The following is an 18,879-nucleotide window of genomic DNA, read 5'->3' as shown; positions in this document are numbered from 1 at the left end:
AGGAAAGAAGCTCCGAACACGACATTGGACGGAGGAGCAAACCTCACGATCGGAGGCAAACTCAAAGGTAATAGCAATTTTAATTGATTTATTGCCTCCTAATGTGATAAGTGGTGTAGGTAAATATGAGAACGCCCATGAATTGTGGAGCAAAGTAAAGAAATTACCATGGGAGGAATTTTTGCCTACACAAGAAGAACAAAAAAAATCCGAAGAAAGTGATGAAGTGGTCCAAGAGGAGAAGAAGGACCAATCGGATGTGAAGACCAACTCAACATCAAAAGAAGAAGAGGAAGTAAATTTGGTCACATTTGAGGAAAAGGATGAAGAAAGGTCATCCACAAGTGTGGATGAGGAAGATATAGCATCTACATCCTCAATGGTTGAAGAAGAATCCAAGACAAGTGAAGAAGAAGAAGAAGAAGAAGAAATCTTGGAAGAAGTCAACCTAGTGAGCACCTCCACCGAAGCAAAGTCAAAAGATCACATCATTTGTTTCGGGTGCAATGAGAAGGGGCACTACAAGAGTAGATGTCCTATGGGTAAGAAAGAGGTAGCTTCTAAACTCAATTCAATTCATTTTGAATCTAATTTGAGTTGTAGGAAGAAGAAGGAGAAAAAGCACATAGTGTGCTTCACGTGTGGTGAGCGGGGTCATTATCACACCAAATGCCCAAAGAAGAAAGAGATCAAAAAGTTGGCACATTTGAAGAAGGAGGAGAAGAAATGGAGGAAGAATGGAGGCTCATGTCAAGGGGGAGCTCCAAAGGTAAAGGGTAAGGTAAACCCAAATTTAAATTTGAAATCAAATTTAAATTCCTCCATGCATGCTAGGAATAATTGTTATTATTTACCCATGAAAAATTTTGGATTTAGATATCATGATAGGAATAGGGTTAATGTAGATCAAAACCCTAGGAAATTTATGCATGAAAAATCTAGAAACAATAGACCTAGGGAGACCCAAGGCATTAATCCCAAGAAGGGGAGACACATGCCTAGGAAGGGTAGGTCTAAGAATGTCCAATTTGGACAAATTAACTCTAGGGTTAGAAACCTAGAGAAGGAGAATCAAGCTTTAAGGGGAAAGCTTGATAAGTTAGAACAATTCCTTAAGAGATTCAATGTTGGATCTAAGGAATTAAGGATGATGTTGGGTAGCCAAAGACCCAACAATGATAGATCGGGCTTGGGATACCGATCTAGTCCCTCCAAGGCCAATGAGAGTTCATATGCTAGGGTGGCAAATGATCATGGCAAGGGAGAATCCTCCAAAGCTAAGGGAAAGTCTTATGCTAGGGTGGCATATGACTATGGAAAGGAGAACCCAATAAATGGCAAGGGAAAGTCATTTAATGATAAGAATAAATTAACCAAGGACAAGGTGTCCAAGGTTAAGAAAGTTACGTTTGTAGGCCAAGTGTCACCGGGGGTGAACCGATGTGGCCTAGCCATTGTGGATGAGTCACCTAGGGAGGTGGCTAAGGCAAAGAGCTCTAGGGGGAGCTCTAAGAGTCAATTTGGGACCCATGGCCAATGGATCTCAGGTGGGTTCTACTTGGGGGTCTAGAGGAGCCATGGAGTGTGCCAAATGGTTTAGAGACGGACTTGAGTCTCAAACCTAGGGATTTGGCACACATGGATTATGTTTCATGCAAGGAAATATGACATTAAGGGTCATATTGCATGATAATTGGTTTTGGATGTATATATGCCATATAAACCAATGCTAGGGATGCATTGTGGGTTGGTATGGGCAAATACATCAAGAGGAAGCCAAAACTAGGACTTTAGGTCAAGGTTCAATTGAACCATTTAGCTAGTTTTGGATTTTGTGTCACTCTTGGGATTGGTGATAGATATATTTTGTAATATATTTTTCTCAAGTAGACACTGGTACAATAGACCTCTCCATAAAATTTGGGAATTTTTGGAGGTCTAGGGAATTACTGGTGCATTTATGAAGTTGGCCTGAAAAGGTTGATTTTTCCAGAAATAGGGTACCAGTCGACTGGTGCAGATACCAGTCAACTGGTAACAATGTTTTTGAGCACAGAATGGTTCTGTAAGCTCATTTTGACGAGGGCAGTCGACTGGCACTTGGGGCAGTCGACTGATACCAGCCTGAAAGTGTTTTTCAACGCTGTTCTTGACCATGTCAACTCGTTTAGATGTATGGGATCCAAGGGGGATTAATACATGAGTTTAGGGTCAGTTTGGATGATAAGTTTTCAACAATTGGGATATTGTTGGAGAACTTTTTGGATGTTAGGCAAAGGGAGAGAAGTAAGGTTTAAATTGGGAAAACCTTAAGTGCCTTTGCGTAGGGGGAGCCTTGGGATAGGTTCTTAAAAAGCCCTGTGGGAAAATCCTAGCTCAATGGGGAGCGTAGGTGTAGGGGGAGCCTTGTGATAGGTTTCAATGTATGTCCATTCGGCGGTTGCCAAGTGTGTAGCCTTTGCAACGTAAGTCCATTCGTCGGTTGCCAAGTGTGTAGCCTTTGCAACGTAAGTCCATTCGGCGGTTGCCAAGTGTGTAGCCTTGGCAACGTAAGTCCATTCGGCGGTTGCCAAGTGTGTAGTATTGGCAACGTAAGTCCATTCGGCGGAGTAAGTCCAAGTGTGTAGCCTTGGCATCGTAAGTCCATTGCATTAGCATGTTTTTTTTTGCTATTTGTTTTCCCTAACTTAAACGTATTGTCAAACACCAAAAAGGGGGAGATTGTTGGAGCAATCCCAATGGTTCGTGGGACCATGTGTTTTGGTGTTTGGGCAAAGGGTTTAAGTTAGGATTACCCTTGTTATTTGATATGTGTACTTGAGTTGTGCAGGACTGCAGGTGACACATGTGACTCAGGTTGACGGCTTCGGGTCCGGTGAAGGATGGAGCATCGGAGGGACAAGGCAGCAAGGACAATGGCCGAGGGAAGCGACTTCGAGGCATACGCGAAGGATGGCATTGGGGACGAGCCGCGGGCTTGGATGCATCCGAGGGACGAGAGCCAAAGGAAGTAGGCTTGAAGGCAAGAGGTCAAGGCTGCAAAGAAGAGTCAAATGAGTCGTGAGGGTACGAGTGCATGAGAGATTGTACTCGGAGTAAAATCCAAGTTTTAGGGTTTTACTGTAGCGGCACTGTAGCAGTTACTGTAGCGCACTGTAGCAGTTACTGTAGCGTACTGTAGCAGTCGACTGGTGTATGGACCAGTCGACTGATGCACTGTAGCAGATAGCCGTTGAGAGAGTCGTTGGGCTGGCATCAGTCGACTGGTGCAAGGACCAATCGACTGGTAATGGGCAAATCAGGTTCTGATTTGTTCCAAGCTCTATAAGAAGGAGCTTGGTATGGCCGGCCAAGGTGACAAAATTAGACTTTGTTAAGGTCTAATTAGTAGTCTACAAGTGCTCAAGAGTTTCCCTTGTATCCAAGAGGTCTTGGTGAGTTTGTGGTGAGATTTCTCCACCCACAAGGAGGTTTGAGCTAGCCGGTGTTTCCGGGGGCTAATCCACCGACGGATAGGGATCATCCACCTCAAGGACAAGCCGTGGAGTAGGAGCCCTAATCTCCGAACCGCGTTAAACGAACGTGTTAGCGGTTTGCTTGCTCTTTCTTGTAGTGTTTAGCTTTCTACTTGTTTGTATTAGTTTGTATTTCTGTTGCGCACTAACAAGTGTTGGGTGAAAGCGAGTATTTGGGGGCGCCGTCTATCCAACCCCCCTTCAAGCCGGCCACTGATCTTCCAACATGACTTAGAAGGTACCAAGTTCAGAATGTACATTGTCGTTTCCAGAGCACATCCCAAAAATAAATTTGGTAATTCTGAATAACTCATCATTGATCTAACCATTTCCATAAGATTCCTATTCCTTCGTTCTGCCACACCATTTTGTTAGGGTGTACCAGGTGCAGACAGTTGGGATTGAATCCCGGCCTCTGATAAGTAACTCCTAAACTCTCCTAAACTCTCCTAAGAGGTATTCGCCACCATGATCAGACCTAGTGTCTTGATACCTTTACCATGACGTTTTTCCACATCAGCCTTGTATTCTTTGAACTTTTCAAAGCACACAGATTTGCGGCGCATCAAGTAAATGTACTCGTATCTCGAATAGTCATCTATAAAAGAGATAAAATATTCGAAATCACCTCTTGCCTGGATAGTCATAGGTCCACACAAATCAGAATGAACCAATTCTAACACATCTTTGGCTCTATAGCCCTTGGCCTTAAAAGATCTCTTGGTTATTTTTCCTTCCAATCAAGATTCGCAGATTGAAAAATTTTCCACCACTAATGAACCCAAAGGTCCATCGGCTATTAGCCTTTGAATCCTACTCAAGTTAATATGACCAAGCCTTAGATGTCAAAGATATGTTTGGTTTATTTTCGAAGGTTGCTTTCTCTTATTAGAATTAGAAGATGTGTTATTAATTTCTATTTGTTGTATCGTGGGTGTTATTGGATTAGAGTATACAAATTGCCAACCAACGAACCAAAACATATAACTACCCTATTTTTCTTGTTAACTACTTTATCATCAAAAGAAACAGAATATCCATCCATAAATAGTTTAGAAATTGAAATCAAGTTCTTTCTAAAACATGGTATGTAAAGACAATTTCTCAAAATCAATGTTTTATTTCTATCAAAAGATAAATAAACATCTCCCACTGCAACAACCGCCACTTTTGTAGCATTGCCCATGTAGATAGTAATCTCCCCTTCATGTAGTCGTCGAGTTTCCTGGAACCCCTGCAATGAATTGCAGACATGATCAGTGGCTCCCGTATCTACACACCAGGTACCGGTAGATAGCACCACTAAACATATTTCAACCACTAGAGAATAAGATATACCTTTATTGTTCTCCTTTCTGGGAGGGCAGCCCACTTTCCAATGCCCAAACTGCTTGTATGTGAATCACTTGTCCTTTGGCTTCTTCACACCTGCAAGTAGCCTAGTCCCTAGAGATCGATTCACTTTCTTTGCTGAACAAACTTATTTCTTTTACTTCTTTCTACCTTTCAGCTTAGAAGCAGAAACATTGTCAGCAATGTGAATTTGAGAACTTTAACGTAATAGCCCTTCTGCTGCTTGAAGTTCTGTCAGAAGTTCCGCCAATGAATAAACCCTTTTGTTCATGTTGTAGTTCAGGCGAAACTGCTCAAAACTTTTAGGCAGCATTTGGAGAATGATATCGACCTGGGTTTCCCCATCGATTTCTGCTCCAAGGACTTCCAACTCATTCAAAAGAGCCATCATTTTGAGGATATGATCCCTTATGAATGTTCCCTCAGTCATGATGATCGTCATCAAGTTTCTCATAGCCTCTGCCTAATAGCCCAATTTTGGTGTCCGAAGAGTTCCTTGAGATTGCGCATCATGTCTAAGCAATAAGCTTGCCCTGATGTTGATGTTGCAGCACATTTGACATAGAAGTCAAAATGTAACACCGTGACATCTCATCTGCCCTGCCCCATTTCTTATGACACTCAATCTCCTCTTCACTAGAATCGCTATTAGGCAGGCTTGGACAGATCTCAAAAAGTATAAACTTGTAACTTTCAGCAGTTAAGATAATGCCCAAGTTTCGTTTCCAATCAATGTAATTGAGATCAATAAGTTTGTTTTCTTTCAATATAACAACAAGAGGATTGAAAGTCATTTGAAATCCTAAGAATCACAAAATATGTGGTCAAAACTTTAGAATTTAAAATAATATTGATTCCTCCAACAATATCATTTAAATTCACCAACACCTCAAAACACCGTGAATTTTGTATGCCATGATAGTGTAGACGTATACAAATTCAAACATTTGTAAGAGGAGATTTTACCCATTAATTTTATTATCTTGTCAACCTAACTTTATGACAAATAAAATTAATAGTTGATTTTTCTTCGGTCACACAAATAATAGCAGTGACTCCAATCGAGAGGATACTATTAATGCGCCTAAGTGTATACCATTACTTGATACTTAGTCCATTAAATAGGATTGTGCCTCTTCTAATGGAGAAGATTACACAAACCTAAATAATTTCCTATAATCATCCATAAAGGGAGTTTGATCTAGTGATCCGCAAACAAACTCATCCAATGTGGAGGAAGGCACTCAAAGTCAACGCGCAAGTTTGAATGCATCACTTACAAACCAGTAATGGAGACCATGGAATTTAAATAATTCCTCTCCCACTTAGTATTATAACGAGGAATTTTAACATGCACACACACAGCACATATAAATAGCATCAAAGGTAATAAATATAAAAATTAATTTTCCAACTATTATGGCTTTATCCATAGCTGTCCTCCGTGTGCCACCAACCCTAGCTGACGCCAACGGGTCATATCATCACATCTATCTTGCTTCCTTTTCCGCTGCGCCTCTGGTTCTCAAATAGCACCACGCCTCGCAAGGATATGATCCGCGATAAAAATAAAATTTTACATTTATCGATTCTATATTCCACAAGGGAATATACATGTAATCTAGATCGAACAGAATGTAAAATCCTAAAACTAATACAGCTCCTGCTATATTTAATAATTACAATCATGCACACACATATAATGCCCTCGACATGCCCGAGTGCCAAAATCACACACAAACACAATAGGATCATAATAGTTGGAACTAGGATGCCAACAACCACAGAGTTAATCTATTTGCACATCCTACTATTATCCTGCCTAAATTTATGTATGAAAAGTGCATAATTTAACTGAAAACCAAACACACAGAGGCAGAAAACTAGTTCTAATACCAATTGTTGGTGTTACTCAAAATTGCGTTTTGTTTCCCATGTACAAAAATTTGTACAAGCACAGAACTTTTCCTAGTAACCCATGTGTTTTTCAAAAGTTAAACTTGGATTACAAACATAACTTAACATTATTAATCCAAGTTCAACCCATGTGTTCATCAGAAGTTAAATCATATTACAGAAGTTGATTAAATATCTATTTCAAGGATTGGCTTCCAAGTCGTTAGCGAGACACTCAGCCTTCTTGGGTATGGGATCATCCACCACTTCCTAGTCAAAGTCTTTCAAAGAAATTGAATATTTAAACTCCTTACAGTAAACCCTAGGTTAAACTACAGAGACCTCAATCAAAGCACAAGATCACTAGCCTCTTATGTTGGTACTTCAGGATCCATATAAAGGAAAAATAAACCAGTACACAGTGGAAGCAATTAACTAGTTATACCTTTCTTTGTAGCTTAAAGATCTCTTGATCATCTGCTGTATTCCTCTCCTCCTCTAGACGTCGTGTGGGTGATGATCTACCAAGATGTAAAAACCACCCAAGTCCTTCTTTCTTCCAACACTTTCGGGCACCAAGGGATCAAAGCTAGGAACACCACCTCTTGTTCTTCTTTCTTCCTTGCAACCCGCCGACCACAAGATGGTTGAAGTCTCTTGATGCCACCGGCCTTAGGTGAGAAAGCAAGGGGAGAATAAGAATATGAGAGGGTCGGCCATATGGAGAATAGAAGAGGAATAGAAATTGTGTAGATGACTATTTCATCTAAGGCACCATCTATCCACTTTTATAATCCTTGGTAATGGCTAAAAAGGAAAGATTTTAACAACAATTAAAATCTCTCTTTTAAATTTTCTATTGTGGATGGCTACAAAAGGAAAGTTTTAAAATTAAAAATCCATCTTTTAAACATTGTAGATGACTACAAAAAGGAAAGATTTTTAAAATTAAAAACTCTCTTTAAAATCATGGTTACAAAAAAGGAAAGTTTTAATAAAAATAAAATCTTGCTTTTAAACCATTGTAGATGGCTACAAAAGGAAAGATTTTTTAAATTTAAAACTCTCTTTTAAAACCATATGGATGGCTTCAAAAAAGGAAAGTTTATCAAATTTAAAATCTCTCTTTTAAAACATTGTAGATGGCTACAAAAAGAAAGATTTAAAAAATTAAAAATCCACTTTTAAACTGATCTTGGCCGGCCCCTTGCTTGGGCACCAAGCAAGGGGTGGTCGGCCCCATGCTTGGGCACCAAGCAAGGATGTGGCCGGCCATAAGGATGACTTGGGTGGATACGAGGCTTTATACATAGAGGCTACAATAGAGACCTAGAGGAGTAATTGGTTTTGGCCTCCTGATGAGCTAGAGCTTCCTATGTTCGACCCGAACACCCAACTCAAGTTCATCAATAATAACTCATTCCACTAAAGAGGTATTATTGAACTACCACACAAATCTCATATTACATTATAGGCTCCTTCTTATCATGAGTGCATTAATCTCCCTGTGTTTAAGATATCGAATGTTCAATAATTAAATGAGTTACTGACAACTCACTTAATTAACATTTAGCTCCAAGAGTAGTCATGTCGGAACTAAGTCCAACTGCAGGGTTTATATGACAATCCTTATGAGCTCCTCAAGGGGACATCATCATCATAATAAATAGGACACAATTTTCTTCTATAATCAACAACACACCATATAAATAATTTTATTTACCAACTTATCGGACCTATTGATTTAACGAATAAATCTCACCCTTTGATAAATTAAAGAAATAAATACTAAGTACATGTGATTGTTATTATATCGGGATTAAGAGTACGCACATCCATAATAACAGAGGTTTTGTTCTTTTATGTAGTCAGTATAAAAGGAACAACCTCAAATGGTCCTGCTCTATACACACATAGTGCACTAGTGTAATTTTATAGTCAAGATAAATTAGTACCAAATTACACTACAACCATTCCAATGGTTTATCCCAATTCATCTTGGTTGTGAGCTTCTATTTATAATTTATAAGGAACTGATAACATGATCTTTTGTGTGACACCACACACCATGTTATCTATAATATAAATTAAATGGACAACTGCATTTAACTAAATGCAGACATTTGACCAATGTGATTCTCATTTCAAAATAAATGTTTATACAAAAAAACTAGGCTTTTGGTATACATTCTAACAACCCCATCATAAATTAACAGCTACTTGTCAGAGAATATTTTGCTATTGTTACATATACGTGTTATGGAACCTTCCTCGAAGGGTGACTGTATATCTTCCATTACCCAACATTCTGACGGCATATTCTCTTAACTGCTTCATTGATGGCAGAGGTTATAAGAAGTGATTCATATATCGATAACAGAAGATTCCTCGGAGGAATGTTGCACATCTTCCAGATTGTATATCTTCCATCACCGGACATATTATGATATCAAATATTCTCTGTCACCTCATTATTGTGGAGGTTATAAGAGGTGGTATAAAAGGGGGCTATGTTGGCCACGTACGCAAAAACGTCCTCATGCTTTACATTGCGCACGTGCTTCTACTATTCATTCTCTTCACTTTTCTCTCGCCCACCGTACTGACTGAGCATTGGAGGGTTTGTGCCAGGGACCCCCTCCCTTATTCTTGCTCTAACATTCCCTTTGCCCTCTCTTTAGTGTGTAGAGAAGGAGTCCATTTTTTCAATTCAAAGTCTTCTCCCCGTCAATAGTTAAACCACCTATCTAGTACATTATCTCCTTCGCTTTTAGATAGGATCACTTATACTAGCTGATGATCTTTTCAAAATAGTCACTACTGCCCACATAGTCATGGGTCATAAACAAGTATGACCATGATCATTATTTCTTGAATTAATGGCATGTAAGAATTGAGTAATTAGCATTAATGGATGTAACGATAATTAATCACCGAGATAAATAGCGATAGCGAGTGAATAGTTTTGAGAGATTATAGTTACTTTCTCTACACATAACACCACAAAACATACTTGTAAATATCCAAGAATATTAATATTGGCCTATTGGGGGCTTTCTCTCATTTTTTACACTCTTACTTTTCTATCATCCATTATATATGCCTGGGGGTGTCAAAAATGAACTCGACCTGATAACCCGACCCAAGTCGACACGAAAAATATTGGGTTATGGTTGGGGTTTTTGGATTAGGGTCAGATTGGGTTGAACCCGAAATCTGACCCAATTTTTTTTTCTAGGTTGGGTTGGGTTCAGGACAACCTGGGTTGACTTGAATTAAGAATTAGGTCACCCATAAACCCGAACCCACCTGAACCAACCCGAACCCACTGGACTAGACTTTTTTTTGTATTTAATAATTTAATGTTTTAAACTTTTAATTAGGGCTACGGTTTGCCATTCGCAGAATGTCGCAGCTTCGGTTCGGGACTTCGGTCTTCGGGAGAATCGGGACTTCGACCTTCGGGAGAATCGGGACTTAGGCGCTAGGAGGAAGGCGACACCGCGAGTCTGTGACAATCGACAGTGGTTGGGTTGTCGAAGGAAGGGGGTTCACGATTCTCTTCTATTTCTCCAACATCGTCATCGACAACATGAGTTCTCAACCTATAGATCTCGATCAAGAGGAGAATAGTGTGGAGGAGGAACTGGAGGGTACACCAGCTGTATCTACGACTACGAGGGATTTAAATGTAGATGAAGAAATGTCTTCGCAAGGCAAGGCCTCCGAAAGTGGCAAACGGAAGAGAGTCTTGAAATCAAAGTGGTGGCAATATTTTGAGATGCTTCCTAAAATAGAGGGAGAAGATTTGCGTTGCAAATGTAAAGCTTATGGGATTACATACAAAGCGGAAAGTAGCATGGGTATAGGTAATCTCCGACGCCATATCCTTAATCAGTGTCCTAAACAGAAAACTTGTGATATTGCTCAAGCTTTGTTAGAACAAGGTGATAAAAGTCTTGCCATTAGGTCACAACGGTTTAACCAAGAAAGATTTAGAGAGTTGCTAATCTTAGCAATTGTGAAGCATGATTTACCTTTTCAATTTGTGGAATATGAGGCAATTAGATCTATTTTTACATATTTGGAACCTCAAGTAAATTATTTCACTAAAAACACCGCAAGGACTGATATTCTCAAGATGCATAAAAATGAATGCAATAGAATAGCTCAAGAAATGCATTCATGCCCTAGAAAAATTTGTTTCACTTCTGATTTATGGACTTCTATTGCCACTGATGGTTATATATGCTTGACAGCACATTTCATTGATTCTAATTGGGTTTTACAAAAAAGGATAATTAACTTCTCTTACTTGCCTCCACCTCACTCTGGTATTGCATTGTGTGATAAAATTAATAGTTTATTTAATGTTTGGGGAATTCAGAGAAAGGTTTTCACAATTACATTAGACAATGCGGCTGCAAATGATGTGTTTGTTGGCCTTTTAAGGGATCAACTTGGTTTAAATTGTTCATTAGTGAGTGGTGGCAAGTTTTTGCATGTTCGTTGTTGTGCACACATTCTTAATTTAATTGTGCAAGAAGGTTTGAAAAGAATTGATAGTTCTATTGATAAGATTCGTGAATGTGTACTGTGAAAGGAAGTCAAGTGAGAAAGCAAAAGTTTATAGAATCGATTACCCAAACTTCACTTGATTCTAAGAAATCACTAAGGCAAGATGTTCCTACTAGATGGAATTCTACGTATTTGATGCTTTCTAGTGCCATGTATTATCGGTGTGCTTTTAATCATTTGAGATTAGTTGATACTAATTTCACATATTGTCCATCGGTTGATGAGTGGGGACAAGTTGAAAAAAATATACAAATTCCTTGAGGTTTTCTATGAGACAACAACTTTGTTTTCTGGAGTGAAATATTCTATTGCCAACCTTTACTTTCCTCGCATCTTTACGGTTCAGTTAACAATAAGTCAAGCCTTGCAAAGCTTTGATGATTTCATGAGATCAATGGCCAATCGGATGTTTCATAAATTTGATAAGTACTGGAAAGATTATAAGATTTTGTTTGCCATTGCCGTGATAGTTGATCCAAGGTTCAAGATGCAATTTGTTGAGTTTTGTTACAACAAGTTATATGGACATGGTAGTAATGAATTAAGTCTTGTTAGATCCAAATTGGTTTCTTTGTTTGAGGAATATATGCATATGGGTATTGCTTCCAAGGTAAGTACTAGCAGTGCATTTTCGAGCTCTCATAGTGCCATTGATGATAATGCTTCTCTTGCTCTAAATTTTGGCAGCGGATGCATGGATGTTTTGAAGGTACTGTTGATAATTTTTTTGCATTTCCTCACTATTTTTTACTACTTGTTACTAATACATTTCATTTATGATATAGGAATTTGACACTTTTCAAAGTTTAGAATTCATTGGCAGAGCTCAAAAGAGTCAATTAGAGATATATTTTGGAAGAACCAACAATTGATAGAATAACAAAATTGGATGTTCTTGGGTTTTGGAAAGCTCACCAATTTAGGTATCCTGACCTTGCACAAATGGCTAGAGATATCTTGAGTGTTCCAATTTCTACAGTTGCTTCTGAATCAGCTTTTAGCACCGGTGGTAGGATACTTGACCAATATCGCAGTGCAATGAAGCCTGATGTTGTTGAGGCATTAGTTTGTTGTAGAGATTGGTTAGCTGAAGGAAAAGGTAAGTAGTTTATTTTTTTTATTTTTATTTTAAAGTTATTTGTTTTACTAATATTTATTTTTGTAGAAACTACTGAGGTGGGGTTGAATGATTTGACTGAAAATATTATGAATTTATTCACAAATGAGGATACTAGATCAAAACCTACTACAACACATGATTGATGATTCTAATGAAAAGTAAGTTGATTAAACTATTTAAGTTTATTAAGTATAGGTTTTTAAAAATCTTTTAGATTTTAATTTGTTTATTTCATACCTTGTTGGCTTGTTTCAAGGTTTGACTCGGTATAAAGGAGGAGTAAAACAATGGAGAAGTCGAGCTTGAAATTGAAAGTTATTTTGTGAAGCTTGAAAACTTTTTTATTTTGTATTGATATCATAAATTTTCTTGTATAGACTCTGGAGGATCTTTTACTTATATAGACAATATAGTTGTATTAACCTTTAATCCTTTTGGATTGCCTTAAAAGTTAATTAAGAGATTCTATAATGTATTCTGAGGCAATGTTTGCTTTTTTTTCCGTGGATGATGAAGTGGATTAGTGGAAGATTCTACTATTAATTGGTAATAGTTGATTAGTTGTGAGTTATTTATCTGTAAAGAGTTTAAGTTTCAGTTTCACACAGACAAAGTTTTTGTGTTTCTTTTCATCTTTTGGATGATTTCTTAAAGATTACCTTATTGTCTTTTGCTTTCTTGTTAACCTTGACTACCTGTTACGGTTGTGTTCTTGTTATTCAATTTAATTTGATTTTATTCCTGGCGAATCTATTAATCCTTACTCGCTCACTATTCTCACAAGTTCAAAGACTGGGAGTAATGGTCATAAACATGTTTCATGTTTGCTATTAGTAAGGTTGGAAATTTGTGTGTTCGCTTGAAGGTTCAAACCCATGAGTTCGTTGATGTATTATTTGCATGAAGAGAGAGACTCTCATGGTTTTTTTCTTCCTCAACTGGCATCTTGAATGACATGTAACTTGTTGAAGCTTTCAAACAAGAACTTATGTGGACTAAATTTGTTTCATAACTGCCAAAGGGCAATCAAGTGCCGGCATTGCTCCCACTTCATACCATCTAACCTGGTAAGATTGTATTTGTTTTTGTCCTTTTTTTGAAAGAGTGTGTTTTGAAGGAGGGTGACCTCCTGGACCCTTGGAATTTGTGAGACATTGAGGTATTTCCAAACCTAGCCAATGGCATTTAGATTTGCCTTATTATTCATGATGTTGTAATCGGTGGTTTCTTTTCCATTTGCAAGTAGTCGAGCATTAGTATTTAGGACGAGCTTAGAAAATGGGTTCAATGTTTTGGTTATGCAATGGAGTTGTTATGGCTTATGGGTGATTTTGTCTTCCATTTGCTCCTAGAGTCCTAGTCAAAGCATCGAGACTCGAGAGTACAAGTTTAGGAAATTAGTTGGCTTTGATTGTTTTGATTATGCAAATGAGATTCATGTTGATAAAGTATGGTTCTAGATACCATCAGATGAATTGTAGGTTGTGAATGGTTTTTGAGATTGATAAAAAAATAAAAGAATAATTAAAAATAAAATCGGGTTGGTGTGTTGAAACGGGTTGGAACGGGTTTGGATTCGGATTTATAAATTTCAGGTTAGAGTCGGATTCAGGTCAAATTCAGATTGAGTAATATTTTTAAAAATTAATTTTCAACCCAATTCGAATCCATATAATCCATCCGAATTAACACCCTATGCCTCACCTAATTTAAGCATCACAGAGATTTTACCGAAAGCAACTTTTAACGCCTAACGTTTGGTCGGTCAAACCATTCAATGTCGGTTGAACTACGTACACATCTACCTTGGTAATCACTATGTCAATAGATCTCTGTCACCACCTGACCTTAGTGGGAGGCATCAACTTAAGTTCTGTCAAGGTCGTTAATAATTGGGGGATAGAAGGGAGAGTTAAAAAATCTATGGATGATGTTTTGATAATTTTAAAACTCAAGGGGCTCCTTAAAAAACAGAAATTTCCTTTTGCTTTTTTTTTGATTCTTTTGGCACATTGAGTACACAACATTATTATTTGTCACTATTTCAAGGGGCTTAAAAATGTCTGTCGATCCGAGCCAATAAAAAAATAAACTGGAATTGAGGTTTTTTTTTTTTTTTTAATTCGGAACAAATTTGGATTGAAATTTTTTTCCATTGATTTAGGTTTGGATCGATCGGATCGGATTGACTTAGATTGATCAGAATTTAATATTTAAGTTTTTTTAATTAAATTAAATTTATTTTAAAACTTAAAATATTTTATTACATAAATAATAAATTAGTATAATAATGATAAAATATTAAGATTAAAATAAAAATTATAGAAAAATAATAATAATAAAAATCAGATAAGGTGGATTATTCGGGTTGGTTAGGTTATCGAGTTTGGGTTTAGAATTTTTAGGTTGAGTTCGAATTTTAATTGAGATTTTTTCACTTACCGATTTTCAATCCAACCCAAATCTATTCAACCCATCCAAATTGACACTCCTAACTATTTTCCAAAATTATAAAGGTAAATTAATTTTTTTTATATATGTTTACTATTTTTAAATATAAACATTTGTAACCAACTTTACTATTGTATATAAAGCCAAATTCATTTAATTCATACTTCTGATATTTAACGTAGATAACGAAATAAATATTAAAAAATACTTTTTTTAAAAAATAAATTTAAAATACCTTTAAATTAGCTCATTGATAATAAAAATTAAAAATTAAAAATTATTAAGATTGACTAATTTGTAATAAATAAAAATAAATTAAAAAATATTTAAGATTCTTGCACTCGTAATAATGAGAGCTTTAATTTTTAACCTATGGTAATTAATATTTTTATTTTAGTAATAAATACGGAATAATATAAATTCTATTAAGATTAATAGAAATAAATATATTGACCATTGAGTTAGGTTTATAAAAGGAGCGTAAAGTTTTGTATTTAATTATCTTTTAATTTATATAATTTTTAATTTGACATTTTTTTTAGAGTTTTCCTTCTAATTGAAATGATTTTCTTTTACATGTTATTAATTTTGTTACTAATTCTTAGAGGGTGTGACAAGTCAATTTTGGTGTTGCATCAATATTCATATTCCTATGTTGAGATGATAATTGCCAATTTTGAAGTTTCTGGTAGAGGTGTAAATGAGTCAAGTCGTTCATGAACTATTCGAAATTCGATTTGATAAAATCTCGTTTGAGCTCATTTAATGAGGCTCGTTAAGATAAACAAACCAAACTCAAGTTTCACAATATTCGGATCGTTAGCTCGTGAACATGTTCGTTAAACTCATAAATCAACTTTTAAATAAAAAAAAAAATAATAGTTTTGATATTGAATTTATAGATTTTATACTCTACTTATGAAAAACATAGACAAATATATTAAATTTATTTATTAGAATAAAATTATAAATTTTAACAAGAATATTATAATTTTTTAAAAATATATAATTTAGTTTTTAATAAATACTTAAATTTATAATTTATATTTATTAAGCTCATTTAGGCTCGATAAAAGCTCGAATAAGCTCGTGAGGCATGAATATATTCGTTAAATAAAGCTCGAGCTCGAGCTCGATTATAAACGAGCCAAACTCAAACATCCAAGAGTTCGGCTCTGTAACATCCCACCCTCCTCACCACTAGTTTATGAGGGTGGAGCGCTACTGGACTACTAACTATACTTAACTAAAATTGTTCACATGAAAATATCTATACTTAAAAACTCTAAAAACTCAAAACATGCAATTAACTAGCAGCGGAAAACTAAATGACTCATCTATACATACTACTCAGGCTTATGTATGCAATCATTATACAACTCCGATAATAGGTATAATGTGCACAACAATTTAAATGAAAGAATTCTAAATACATGGCAATCTTATGAATTAAATCATCTACATGAATAAATAATCCCAATAGTCTAAATACAAAATATCTTAATAAAATCTTTAACTAATCCCAAGGCTTCTATAGTCCAGGCATCACACATCCATCCGCACCTCCTTGTCGCCTTCCTTTGCTATAGCTTTTCCTTTCCTTTATCTGTAGTAAGAGGAAAATGCAACTATAAGCAAAATTGCTTAGTAAGCGCTATCTAACTCACAAAACTCGAATATGCATGTAACTGGAAGAAGTCTAAAACTGAATGCTCAGGAAGGAATACTACTCATGCTCATCTAATAGCAAAAGAAACATAGCATACTGAAATACTAAACATGTAAGCAAATCTAAACAACATGTTAGCATACAAGAAAACTAAACTTTCTGAATTTTAAACTTATGTGAAGTTTATTTTACTTGTTTAAAAACTTATACTTTAATACTTCAAAATAATAATCAATCTCTTCTTGGGCCCAGGCGTAGTACCATTGCGCGCTCCCTAATAGAAACTGAGGTAGCGAGCCATCAGTCCTACGAGGGTAAAGACCTCGGTCTTACCATGGCCAAGACCTCGGAATTGGTCACCTGGATTTATTTAACGACAACCTCGGAAGTAGGGTACTAGCCTCTTAAAAAAAATAAAATACTTGTTATCTTTTATTACTTCTAACATATAATGCCTCGGCATTTTAACAAGCACCTTATGTGTCAAAATCCCTAAAGTCTTGATTTTGGGATCTACTTAAGGCCTTGGCCATTTTCTTTCTTTCCTTTATCTTTCTTATAAAACTCAAAATACTGATAGGGAACTCAAAATCTGGAACTGAAATGCTTAATGAAAAATCTGCACTGAAATGCATATTAAAAATCTGCAATGCATATTAAAAATATGCACTAATGCTTAACAGAAATCTAAACTAAAGCTTAACAGAATCTGCAATGCTAAACAAATCAAAATATGTACACTTGAATGAATGTAGCAAGGAAGCATAACTCATCCGAACCAAAATGCATATCAATTCCTCATGCTCAATTCTGTACACATGCATATCAATTCTTCACGCTAGAAATACATTAAATCTGTACACATGCATATCATCACATGTATATAGCAGTTATACAAAAATGCAACTAGAGGAAGAATTTGCTACTAGGAACTAAAGAGAAAGTATCAAACATATCTTCATGCCTACTGTATTTTCAAAGGAAGTGCATTCTTAAGGAAATGCAACTGCACTGCTACATATTTCTCTCATGCCTACTGCATATACCAAGGAAACTAGAAGCTTAATAAAATCTGCATTGCTTCATTTGTTGTGCACAAAAAAAACTACATGCTAATCAAACATATCCTTATGCTCACTGTCTACAAACGGAAAAACCCCGAATGCACAGCAAACTCCAGAGGAAACTGTTCTTACTCTTCTCATTGCACAACCGAACTGCCCATTAAGGTAACAACAAATAGAATTCCGAACATAAAATCCAAATTATAAGGGCTGAAGGGTCAGCATGCTTCGGAATTAAAGAAGGAATAAGACCCGAAACCTCAAAAGAAACCATATCCCTAGCAACCACACTTCTTAACAGCATGTTTTAAAAGCCAAAAGGAAACCTAAATCCTTAGCCAATCCAAAAATTTCTCACGGCAGCAAATTAAGAAAAGCAAACCTCCTTAATAACATGCTTCGAAATCGAAAACGAGAAGCTAACATGAATCTGAAACTACTCTACTGCAGATGAGGAAACACTTACGCTTCGTTCTTGGACTTACAATCGGAAACAACTTCTAGGGTTTGCGGATAGCTCGAATTTTCGGCTCCTCTTCATGCCCATAAGCTCTCCCGGCCGAAAGGATCTCAATTCGGTGAAGAGCCCACAGAATCGAGCCTTGCCCGAGCCGCCGTCGCACGCGAGAAAGGAGAGGAGAAAGGTTTTTAGGTCACGGGAAATACAACATCAACTTATCCTTCTTTATAACTTAGTATTTCTGCTTAAGACCAACTCGTTATTAATTTGTTCACAAAACACCTGGTGAACGTTTGGCTACCGCGTTCCGCCTAAATCTCTGACCGGGTCAGAGGTTGCGGGTTCGAATCTCAGCCAAAACCCTTTTATTCCTAATTATTTTCTGTTTTCTATTAACTACTACTTAAATTAATTTCGTTCTTCCTTTAATCAGCATGGCCCTGCTGGTTTCCTGGTCAGCCAAGATAATTTAAGGCTTTGCTTAACCAGAGGTCTCTGGTTCGAACCTTTGCTTAATCTCTTTATTTTTTGCAACTTGTTTCTTTTGGTAAAAATACCAAACGAACTCCAAAAATTACATAAAATTACTCTAAAAATTTCTAAAAATCTCTAAAATATTTCTAAAGTATTTTTAAGTACTATTAGGACTCATAATGAAGAACTTTGGGTCGTTACAATTCCCCATACCTTAAAAAAAAGTTCATCCTCGAACTTAAAATAATTCTGGATATTTCTGCCTCATGCTGTCCTCACGCTCCCAAGTTGTAACGAAA

The 18,879-nt window shown here is 36.5% G+C and overlaps 1 long non-coding RNA gene across 1 annotated transcript; it reads left to right on the top strand.

The window, feature by feature from the left end:
• Nucleotides 1-10,644: 10,644 nt before the first annotated feature.
• Nucleotides 10,645-12,862, top strand: LOC121987416. Its single transcript, XR_006113573.1, has 4 exons — nt 10,645-12,051; nt 12,128-12,441; nt 12,508-12,620; nt 12,719-12,862. It is a non-coding gene; the product is annotated as an uncharacterized LOC121987416 (long non-coding RNA).
• Nucleotides 12,863-18,879: the final 6,017 nt, after the last annotated feature.

This window comes from Zingiber officinale, chromosome 5B, assembly GCF_018446385.1.
Source record: "Zingiber officinale cultivar Zhangliang chromosome 5B, Zo_v1.1, whole genome shotgun sequence".
NCBI classification, from domain to species: Eukaryota; Viridiplantae; Streptophyta; class Magnoliopsida; order Zingiberales; family Zingiberaceae; genus Zingiber; species Zingiber officinale.
Note: the sequence above shows the minus strand (reverse complement) of the source record. Positions and strands in the feature narration are given on the sequence as shown.